Source organism: Xenopus laevis, chromosome 6L (genome assembly GCF_017654675.1).
Source record: "Xenopus laevis strain J_2021 chromosome 6L, Xenopus_laevis_v10.1, whole genome shotgun sequence".
Classification (NCBI taxonomy): Eukaryota; Metazoa; Chordata; class Amphibia; order Anura; family Pipidae; genus Xenopus; species Xenopus laevis.
Genome location: NC_054381.1, coordinates 52,294,753 through 52,307,062, shown reverse-complemented (window position 1 = coordinate 52,307,062; position 12,310 = coordinate 52,294,753). Strand labels below are relative to the sequence as shown.

The 12,310-nt window shown below is 39.1% G+C and overlaps 1 long non-coding RNA gene across 1 annotated transcript; it reads left to right on the top strand.

Moving 5' to 3' along the window:
* Positions 1-2,742: 2,742 nt before the first annotated feature.
* Positions 2,743-7,887, top strand: LOC121394606. The gene is made up of 3 exons (XR_005961819.1): positions 2,743-3,406; positions 5,087-5,130; positions 6,986-7,887. It is a non-coding gene; the product is annotated as an uncharacterized LOC121394606 (long non-coding RNA).
* The last annotated feature ends 4,423 nt before the right edge of the window (positions 7,888-12,310 follow it).

The window sequence follows — 12,310 nt, the reverse complement described above, 5'->3', positions numbered from 1 at the left end:
GTGACACTTTATGTCCTTTATCAGTTAAAGGGTTTCACTTTTATAATATATTTTCGTATAATATAGAGCAGGGCTGTAATGCGGGCTGTGACCCCTCCTTGTGTGGCCCCCACATCAAAGTCTGCCTGCTGTGTCCACTAACCATGTGTAAACTAAATCATCACAGAGATTAACTGACCCCTGCATTGTTTAAAACCCTTTAAGTGACACAGAATGTAGAATCTAGGTTCTGTGGAAAAGTCACTTTAAATGCCACATAATGTAGATTCTGCATTCTGCAGCACTTCTGGGTTTGGGAGCGGAGGAGCGGCTTGTTGTGAAGATTGAACTAACTGTGTTTGGCCTAAATACCTCTTAAATCTCGACGCCGGCAAAAAATCAACAGACCGCATTGTGAAAAGTCCGGATTGTGACACTATAGGGACCCTGATATATACCCTTAAACATTGTGGAAATGTGAGTGCAATAATTTTATATGTATTTTATTATTAAAGAGGATTTTACACTATTCTAAGCGCATTCCTATAGAGCTATTGGAACATTGGAGGAAAATGAGCAGACTGTCTGTGAAGGCCTTAACTATACCTGAAGGCCCATAAGAATTTTAAATGTTTGTAAGTACCCACCTAAAAATCACACTGGTTGGATAAAAGGTGATGGTAACAACTTTAAAGGAGAAGGAGTATCCCCCTTTATAGAGCGTGTGACCACCCAGAAACAAAAAATACGACACTATATTAGTCAATTGTCTGTTTTGTCTATCCTCAAGCTGTTTTTAGTGCTGGTCCATTGATATTCACAATACTTGATTGTTACATCCGAAGGAGAACAGATACTGGGCACCGGCAGAGGAAGTGGACTACAGGACCCTAGATCATTTCTTATAGTATTTCAGTTTTTTTTAGCTATGGGCCTTGGCTTGAAATCAACGGTGTAAGTGGTTCCAAAACATTTTTGATACTCTGCAGCTATATGGATCCTAGGATTCCTTTAGTAATCTGCACTGAAGGGACATCGACTAAAATAATCCACTTTTCATAGATCAAAACTTATGGAGCAACAATATACAAGTAGAAAACAATACGGGGCACATGTACTAAGGAAGTGAATTCGAAGTGAATTTTCGAATTTAAAAACTTCGAATTTCGAAGTAATTTTTGGGTACTTCAACCATCGAATAGGCCAAATACGGCTTCTACTTTGATTCGAATTGAAAATACTTCAAATATTCAACCATTCGAAAATTGAAGTACTGTCTTTTTAAAAAACTTCGACTTCGACACTTCGCCACCTTAAACCTGCCGAATTGCTATGTTAGCCTATGGGGACCTCCAAGAGGGACTTCCATAGAGCAGGTGGAGATGCAACATGCTGCATTTTTCCTGTGTTCGGCACCTACACGCGCCTGTGTGAGTACAGCCCCATTGGAAAAAATGTAATGTATCTATTCCTGCACTCCCCTGCGGCTGAACGCAGAAAAATGGAACGCAGGGGAGCACAGCTACAACCGCTCGTCAGTAAGAGCCCTTACTATTTACATATTTGATTGAGGACACCCCAGTCCCTGTAAACTCTTGGTTATTTCCACTAATTTCCTAATTCTGCTTATTCTTAGATATGACATAACCATTATTATCTCTTGAAAACACAGACAAACTGGTTTTGGTATGACTATAACACCCATGTGTCACAGTCACTATACTTTTATTAACTAAAATGGGAAGCAGTCCTTGGAAAGTCCCTGTCTTTTACTACAATACAAGTAGTAATAAGCTGCCACAATAAAAATTATGGTTTTAATTATATAAGCTTTAGCTTTAGTCGACACATAAGGAGAGTCAATCAAAGTATTATCAAAGGTCTAGAATATGAAGACTTTACAACTCTAGTTGATCCTATTATTCCAGGGGCCTCAAAAATAAAAGTTTGCTAATGATCAGTAAGTTATTTTTTTGTAGTAAAGATAGCTCTGCCTGCAGGGAGGACTTAAGTTATACTGGACTACAGAAAAACAGGTAACATAGCAGAAACACACTGGGTAGAAATAAACCACTTTTTCCAATTACTTTCTATTTTCTATGTGTGACTTTTTTTTCCAATATTGAGGTGTATAGTGTAATTTCTCACCTTCTAAAGAACCTCTGGGAGGGGGTCAACCAACCATGTAAACTGTTCTAAATCGAAACATTTAGTTGATTCATTTAGTTAATTCATTTTTTATCTTTGTTCCTGCTGAGCAGAATCACTGTGTTTCATTAAAGGCAGCTGGTTGAATTGATACACTAGTTGCTAATGCTCCGGAGATGCTGCTGAAAAATATATCAACTAAATATTCCACAATTGTAAAAAAATTCTAAATTCAAAGTTTGGATACTTTGACCATCGAATAGGATACTAAGACTTCAAATTTACTTTGAATTAGTTTTGAATTAAAATAGTTGGAATATTCGATTATTCGATAATCGAAGTACTGTCTCTTTAAAAAACTTCGACTTCAATATTTAAACCTGCCGAAGTGCTATGTTAGCCTATGGGGACCTTCTAATGCATTTTTCTTAGTCTTTACACATTGAAGTAAAATCGTTCGGTCATACGCTAATATTGTTTGAATCGTTAGTTTCGAACGATTTAATCGTTCGATCGAACAATTTTACTTTGATCGCTCGGTCGCCAAATTTGGTGAAGAATCCTTCGACTTCGATATTTAAAGTCAAAGTATTTTAATTCGATGGTTGAATTTCGAAGTATTTTTTACTTAGAAATTCGACCCTTGATAAATCTGCCCCTAAATGTTATTTTTGGTTCTATTACCAAAACAGGAGATTGGGCAACAATGGCTTAACCTGTCTCATACTAAGGAGGCATAATCTCATACAATGTATTATAATGCCTGTAACACCAAATACAACTTGTTTAGCCAAAAGTTCGAGAAGTTTTAATGTGGCAATGCCTGCCAATGTGTGGCAAATTGGAATGTTTTTTTTTTTACACAGCATAATCAATAGACCGTCTGTGTTTGATTGCTGTGGCTTGTGGCAATGGTCAGAATGCAACTACCTACCCTGGATTGCTTCCCATGCTGTTTAATGATTCTAATGCTAGAGGAATTGTGGCCCTTTCCTTTATGAAGAAGCACTGATAGATAATATTCCTTGATATGCCCAAAAAAAGTATATGGTTTATAATGATTTTGATTAGATACATCCTACTATTTTCCTACCGGCTTTTTCTATAATTGATCATGTCACCACTGATGTCATAATGGTCACTCCAGATAAACAACTTGCTTACTCAATGCGTGATCATGTGACCACTGATGTCATAATGCTTGCTCCAGATAAACAATAGCTGATATCTGTTAGTTGTGTCAGTGTGAGAGAGGAAGCTGAAGAGTGCAGATGTGCAGGTAAGAGACCTTCAATATTTTCATATTTTTATGAGATTTTAAATACATGAGGGCATCATTGCAATCCACACCACGTAGGTATTGTGCTAAAAGAAGATCCAGTGTTCCCCACACCACAGTTCCTCCAAAAGGACTAATTCAAAACATGGGTTAGTTATGAGTTGAATGCAGGGGAGTTAAACAGCCATTATAGTCAGTTGAATGCATCAGATTATCCCCCCCCCAACTGCTAATATTTAAATAGTATAAACTGTAAAAAAAGTAGTTAAACATGTACAATCTTTTGAGCGCACAAAAAGTGAAGTTTGTAAACATCCTGCATTACTTCAAATGAGTCAGAATAATGACATAAAAGAAGGAAAGCAACAACCTCTCTGGTAGAGGTAGAAGTAGAAATCACCATGTCTTGTTTAACTGTCTGGGAAGGTAACCTCTTGGGGTAATAACCTTCCCCAGCATGGCAAGTTTTGTGCTTCTGTTTGCTATGTCTGTGATTATTTGGGACCATGTAGTAATTCTGTTACTGACACTTTACCATTAATTTGATCATTCCTATTTGGCCCAGCATGTGGGTGGCCTAATCAGGCTTAGATATGCTCATTCAGTGACCACTCCTAGTGAGCGGATATTGCAGTGTATGGCCAGCGTAACTGTATTCAGTTGTGTATTCACAGGATTTGCATAAGAGACCAAACAACACACAGTTTACAAGGTTATTTTGTGTTATTTCATAACAGTCTATAATTTAAAGGGTATTTTTTGAAACCCCAGCCTAGGAAAGGTCAAGGGTGTCTGCTCTCTCTGGCATATACATTTACTGCTATGGCATGTACATTTAGTAAGGCGAGTCAGTCCATCAGATAAAATAGGCAGCTTGCTAGTCTGTGTATAACCAAAGCAGTGCCTTACATTCAAGAGAAATAAAAATTATCATGTGGACTGAGAGTGGACAAACTTTTTAAAGTAGCAGGAAGATGTGTACAACAAATTCCTTTACTTTGGCTGCCAACAACCTACTTTATAGGTGGCTGGCAAAGGGGTTAACATAATAACAAAAGTGTAGAATTTATGTTTAAGCATTCTGTTAGCTAGGGGAAAGCTGCATTATTACCAGAGAAGTGTGGTGGTTTAGAAGGGCAAGGGTTAAAAGATCCAAATGGCATGATAGTATATTACTTACATTGAGGGGAGGAATAGGCAAAGGTGGGCTTAAAGCAGAAACAAAGAGGTAGCAGAAGGACAGGAGCAGGAGAGGGGCTGAGAATAGGCAGCAAACTTAGCTGAAAAGCTTTGGGATGGTCTATGTTTGAAAGGGTGCTAATTCCAGGATTTAAGCCTTGCTTAAACTTGTGGCAGCTTTTAAATGGAAATCTTAAGAAACGTGTTCATATAACAAAGAACAAAACAAAAGAATATATATATATGAATTTATATAATAATTCTAATGCTAGAGGACTTGTGGCCCTTTCCTTTATGAAGAAGCACTGATCGATAATATTCCTTGATATGCCCAAAACATTCTATTCTATTTTCCTACCGGCTTTTTCTATAATTGATCATGTGACCACTGATGTCATAATGGTCACTGCAGATTAACAACTGGCTTACTCAATGATGTCATAAGGATGGCATTGATGTCATAATGCTTGCTCCAGTTAAACAATATCTGGTATCTTTCAGTTGTGTCAGTGTGAGAGAGGAAGCTGAAGAGTGCAGATGTGCAGGTAAGAGACCTTCAATATTTTCATATTTTTATCAGATTTTAAATACATGAGGCCATCATGGCCATTCACACCACTTAGGTATTGTGCTAAAAGTGGATCCAGTGTTCCCCACACCACAGTTTCTCCAAAAGGACTGATTAAAAACATGGGTTAGTTATGAGTTGAATGCAGGGGAGTTTAACAGACATTATAGACAGTTGAATGCATCAGATTATCCCCCCTAACTGCTAATATCTGCTATTCCTCCCTCAATTTGCACTATTTCTATTATGGAGTCTGTACATGCCACATACTTTAAATAACCTATGAAATTGGGTATTAAACTGTTCAATGAACCACATGCATTCATATTTAGGATGTTTAATCTGGTTACTTAATCACCTGTATAAGAAAGGATATTGTAAATTGGAAACTTTAAGGATATTTTTTAAAAATTTCAAAATGTTTTTATAAAAGCTGATCATTTTAGAAAAGAACTGCAACTTCTGGAGTCGAAAGACATATTTACCCATTTTGTATTAGTCAGAATCTTTTCTTTCCAAAAACCTAGTTTCCTAGGGTTAATCTGTGTTCAGTTACAGGCTTGTCATTAGTATTATGGCATGGACACACATGCTGATCTTTGCCAGGGATTTTAAAATATCTGACCACCACATAAATACGCTAGGGTAAGTTACCATCAGTATCTATGCAGCAGTCGGCTTTTATTTATAAACCATGGGCGAACCATGCCGAAAACATGGCAAAGATCTGCATGTGTGTCCATGCCCTTAAGAGCAGTGACAGGTGATGAGGGGCATTTGTCTGCCAGTGCTCTCCCCTGAGAACAAATGCTAAGGGCCTTAATGCTGTACTAGCATTTAAAGTGCCTGCCATTTCTGTGAATTGAACCCCTTTTGCTTCATTTTCATTTTTGCGTGTTCTCTAGGTACTAATGACCATCTGTACATACCCCTAAATTAAGTTTATTAGGTTCTCTGAATAGGGATACAATTGGGAACCTTTATCAAATGGTAAAAATCAGAGCTCAACCTAGTTTTCCAGATGGAATACACAGCTCTTTATTCACTTGTTTACAGTTTAATGAGCATATTTTATACAGAGCAAATCTCATCATAATCCTGCACAGGTGAATAGAGAGCTGGGAAGTTCCTTTCTGGCGAACTGTGGTTTATTCTATTTGCCCCTAAATTAATTTAAAAACACAATATGGTTATATTTATCAAATAATAAATACAATTTACCTTAGTTCACCAGAAGGGAACACTCCCGTTCTCTATTCTTTTAGGGGTATATTTTTGAAATGGGGGAATAGAGTAAACTTTATTTTAACCCCTTGATATGTAAGTTCCTAAAAATCCTATATGAGTGAAAAGAGAACTAGTGATCTGTGGCAAGCTTTATTTTTATGCTTTATTATATTTATCCCTATGACTCTCTAAATTGCTAGTTCTTTATACTGATTTAATCAGTGTACAACCTTACTTGTGAGATTTATACACAACTCTGTTAAGTGAGTGGGCCCCTTGCTTATCATAAATAGTGATCAAGGGCAATTCTGAGGTGGCTTGCTGCTGCCGCTGCCTCTCTCCCCTCTAGCGCTAGAGGGGTGCCCAGAGTGGCCATGATACTAGCGCAGAAAGTTAATTATGCTCTATGTGCTAGAAGAGCCACATTTCTGGCTTGAAACTGGCTCTTAAAGTTACCAAGAGTGGTAAGTTTCAGCCTGAGGCAAGTTTCTCGACTTGCCTAATTGGTTTAGTTATGATTTTGTTTCTGTTTAGATGTGGGGGCAATATCAGTGCATTATCTATATATTTTCAAATATTGGATACTTTATTTTGTTGAAAATTAGGCTGTTTGAGGAGCATCTGTAAAGAAAATTGAGAACAGTGAGGAATGGTATTGGCAAGGAAAGATGTTTATGTGTGTCAGAACACCCACGCATACCCCCCGGGATGAAGTATTCAACTGCAGGAATATCTGTCCAGCAAAATCATTCCTATTTAGTAACGTTAGTGGTGGTAGCAGGTTTATGATAGTAAAGTTTATGATGTAGTTGTTGTTAGTGTTTTTTATGCATAAACTGTAGGTATGTTTATTCTTTATATATAGAGCATTAGCGCATAGAGGTGTAGTAACTGAATGGACTTGTCAACGTTTACGGATTTTTTATGGGTCACTTTATACCCTTGGAGGGGGTAATACTGCTGAACTGTGTAGATGCGGCTTCTGTCCCTTGTTTGATCTTGCAGTTCTGGATTTCTGTTGATGTAATACAGATTATCTGTGGTGTTTATATCTTTCTTTATATATATTTTAATAGTTTGCAGAATTTTTAATAGTTTGTAGTATTTTCCTGTTGCAGCTTATAATGTGTATAACTTGTATAGCATTAGTCGAGAGCATACATGCACAGGGAGCGGTGGCATTGGAGGAGAGTGAACCTCACACAAGTCTTGGCCCACTGTTTAGTAACATGTGGAAGTAAAATAACTGGACTATGCTGAAATTCTACAGAATTTAGCAACTCTCTTTAAAATTCAAAAATATCATCCCATTTGGGGCTGAACAGTCTGGAAACAGATACAGCACTATGATAACATTTTCACAAAGGGCTGCGTCTGTGCTGAAAAATTGCAATATGAATTAGGATTTGTGTTTATGTCTTTGGTCTAGTTTCTGATGAATTTTGTGTATCAATTTTTGTGTTAGAGCAAATAAAATCTATGGATTGTTAATTTCTTTAAAATTCATGAAAGAGCTTAAAGTGATTGTTCAACTTTGACGTAACTTTTAGTAAGATATAGAGAGTGATATTTTGTTGCAATCTACAGTTGAATTTAATTTTTTTACGGTTTGTGGTTTTTGTGTTATAGCTTTTTATTCAACAGTTCTCCAATTTGAAGTTTCAGCAGTCTAGTTGCTAGGGTCCAAAATACCCTAGCAACCATGCACTCAATTGAATAAGAGACTGAAATATGAATAGGAGAGGCCATGAATAAAAAGATGAGCAATAAAATTACATTTGTAGCCTTACAAAGCATTTGCTATTTTATATTTGGTTAGTGACCCCCATTTGAAAGCTGTAAAGAGTCACATATATCTTATATCTTTTGATATAACTGTCTTATGGGTATGTTTTTGCAAAAAAAGTTATTGTTTGTCCCATTTATTGATTTAAAAAAGTATGGAGATTGTGCTGGTATGCTCCTGTAGCCAATTTGAGGTCAATCTGGCGGTCCTTGTGCTGCCATGGTTTGACTGCCAGTCAGTCTGGGTGTGTGACCGTGCCATCCTGTACTGACTAAGTATAGGGACAGTGTTAGGTTAATTTTAGGGAGGTCAATCCCACACCCCCATCCCAAGCCTGAAAACAATTCCACTCCCACAGCCAGTCTGGGTGGTGAAGCCAGCCATCCGCAAAGACTGGCTTAGAGGTAGGTACTAGAATAGGGACAGTGTTAGGGGCATGGCATCAAATTGACAGGAGTCACGCACACTTTTCACTCCCCAATAATTAATTTTCTTTATCTTAAGATAAAAATTCAAAACGTAAGTATATTTATGTTCACTAAAAATGCTTTTAGATGCAGAGTGTATGCTTTTGCGGTTTCTATAGTTCTTTATGTTCTTCTATTGGTCGTCTGAACTTGATACGGTATAGACATAGGTGCAAATTGGCAAGCTTAGAGTCTTATTGCACATGTAGGGGAGGCGTCGGTGGGAGCGACCCGTGTGCCTGCTTCACTTTCTTGGCACACAGGTCGCTCCATTGCCCTCTTGCTTGCTCTATATTGAATGTTTTAATTATTGTCTTTGATATATTTTTTGATATAACTGTCTTATGGGTATGTTTTTGCAAAAAAGGTTATTGCATATCAGGTTTATTTATTGTGTGTTCCATTTATTGATGTAAAAAAGTATGGAGAGTGTGCTGGTATGCTCCTGTAGCCAATTTGATGCCATGTATCGGGAGGTCAATCTGGTGGTCCTCATGCTACCGTGGATTGACTGCCAGTCAGTCTGGGTGTGTGACCGTGCCATCCTGTACTGACTAAGAATAGGGACAGTGCTGGGTTAGTGTTAGGGAGGTCAATACCACACCCCCATCCCAACCCCAATCCTTAAAACAATCCCAATCCCACAGCCAGTCTGGGTGGTGAAGCCAGCCATCCGCAAAGACTGGCTTAGAGTTAGGGACTTGAATTGGGCACAGTGTTAGGGGCATGGCATCAAATTGACAGGAGTCACGCACACTTTTCGTCCCCCAATAATTACAATTTTAGATGCAGAGTGTATCCTTTTGAGGTTTCTATAGTTCTTTATGTTCTTGTATTGGTCATCTGAACTTGATGCGGTATAGACATAGGTGCAAATTGGCAAGTTTAGAGTCTTATTGCACATATAGGGGAGGCGAGGGGAGGCGTCGGTGGGGGCGACCCGTGTGCCTGCTTCACTTTCTTGGCACACAGGTCGCTCCATTGCCCTCTTGCTTGCTCTAGGTTCATCCTGGAGCAAAGTGAAGGTACCCACTGGCGATTTTTTTTAATGCTGACTTTAAATAGTTTTGCGCCTTGTCTACATCCACATCTTTTTTTACACATGACCAAATATATTGAATGTTTTAATTATTGTCTTTGATATATTTTATGATATAACTGTGTTATGGGTATTTTTTTGCAAAAAAGGTTATTGCATATCAGGTTTATTTATTGTGTGTTCCATTTATTGATGTAAAAAAGTATGGAGAGTGTGCTGGATTGCTCCTGTAGCCAATTTGATGCCATGTATCGGGAGGTCAATCTGGTGGTCCTCATGCTACCGTGGATTGACTGCCAGTCAGTCTGGGTGTGTGACCGTGCCATCCTGTACTGACTAAGAATAGGGACGGTGCTGGGTTAGTGTTAGGGAGGTCAATACCACACCCCCATCCCAACCCCAATCCTTAAAACAATCCCAATCCCACAGCCAGTCTGGGTGGTGAAGCCAGCCATCCACAAAGACTGGCTTAGAGTTAGGGACTTGAATTGGGCACAGTGTTAGGGGCATGGCATCAAATTGACAGGAGTCACACACACTTTTCGTCCCCCAATAATTCAAATTTTAGATGCAGAGTGTATCCTTTTGAGGTTTCTATAGTTCTTTATGTTCTTGTATTGGTCATCTGAACTTGATGCGGTATAGACATAGGTGCAAATTGGCAAGTTTAGAGTCTTATTGCACATATAGGGGAGGCGAGGGGAGGCGTCGGTGGGGGCGACCCGTGTGCCTGCTTCACTTTCTTGGCACACAGGTCGCTCCATTGCCCTCTTGCTTGCTCTAGGTTCATCCTGGAGCAAAGTGAAGGTACCCACTGGCGATTTTTTTTAATGCTGACTTTAAATAGTTTTGCGCCTTGTCTACATCCACATCTTTTTTTACACATGACCAAATATATTGAATGTTTTAATTATTGTCTTTGATATATTTTATGATATAACTGTGCTATGGGTATTTTTTTGCAAAAAAGGTTATTGCATATCAGGTTTATTTATTGTGTGTTCCATTTATTGATGTAAAAAAGTATGGAGAGTGTGCTGGTATGCTCCTGTAGCCAATTTGATGCCATGTATCGGGAGGTCAATCTGGTGGTCCTCATGCTACCGTGGATTGACTGCCAGTCAGTCTGGGTGTGTGACCGTGCCATCCTGTACTGACTAAGAATAGGGACGGTGCTGGGTTAGTGTTAGGGAGGTCAATACCACACCCCCATCCCAACCCCAATCCTTAAAACAATCCCAATCCCACAGCCAGTCTGGGTGGTGAAGCCAGCCATCCGCAAAGACTGGCTTAGAGTTAGGGACTTGAATTGGGCACAGTGTTAGGGGCATGGCATCAAATTGACAGGAGTCACGCACACTTTTCGTCCCCCAATAATTCAAATTTTAGATGCAGAGTGTATCCTTTTGAGGTTTCTATAGTTCTTTATGTTCTTGTATTGGTCATCTGAACTTGATGCGGTATAGACATAGGTGCAAATTGGCAAGTTTAGAGTCTTATTGCACATATAGGGGAGGCGAGGGGAGGCGTCGGTGGGGGCGACCCGTGTGCCTGCTTCACTTTCTTGGCACACAGGTCGCTCCATTGCCCTCTTGCTTGCTCTAGGTTCATCCTGGAGCAAAGTGAAGGTACCCACTGGCGATTTTTTTTAATGCTGACTTTAAATAGTTTTGCGCCTTGTCTACATCTACATCTTTTTTTGCACATGACCAAATATATTGAATGTTTTAATTATTGTCTTTGATATATTTTATGATATAACTGTGTTATGGGTATTTTTTAGCAAAAAAGGTTTTTGCATACCAGGTTTATTTATTGTGTGTTCCATTTATTGATGTTAAAAAGTATGGAGAGTGTGCTGGATTGCTCCTGTAGCCAATTTGATGCCATGTATCGGGAGGTCAATCTGGTGGTCCTCATGCTACCGTGGATTGACTGCCAGTCAGTCTGGGTGTGTGACCGTGCCATCCTGTACTGACTAAGAATAGGGACGGTGCTGGGTTAGTGTTAGGGAGGTCAATACCACACCCCCATCCCAACCCCAATCCTTAAAACAATCCCAATCCCACAGCCAGTCTGGGTGGTGAAGCCAGCCATCCGCAAAGACTGGCTTAGAGTTAGGGACTTGAATTGGGCACAGTGTTAGGGGCATGGCATCAAATTGACAGGAGTCACGCACACTTTTCGTCCCCCAATAATTCAAATTTTAGATGCAGAGTGTATCCTTTTGAGGTTTCTATAGTTCTTTATGTTCTTGTATTGGTCATCTGAACTTGATGCGGTATAGACATAGGTGCAAATTGGCAAGTTTAGAGTCTTATTGCACATATAGGGGAGGCGAGGGGAGGCGTCGGTGGGGGCGACCCGTGTGCCTGCTTCACTTTCTTGGCACACAGGTCGCTCCATTGCCCTCTTGCTTGCTCTAGGTTCATCCTGGAGCAAAGTGAAGGTACCCACTGGCGATTTTTTTTAATGCTGACTTTAAATAGTTTTGCGCCTTGTCTACATCTACATCTTTTTTTGCACATGACCAAATATATTGAATGTTTTAATTATTGTCTTTGATATATTTTATGATATAACTGTGCTATGGGTATTTTTTAGCAAAAAAGGTTTTTGCATACCAGGTTTATTTATT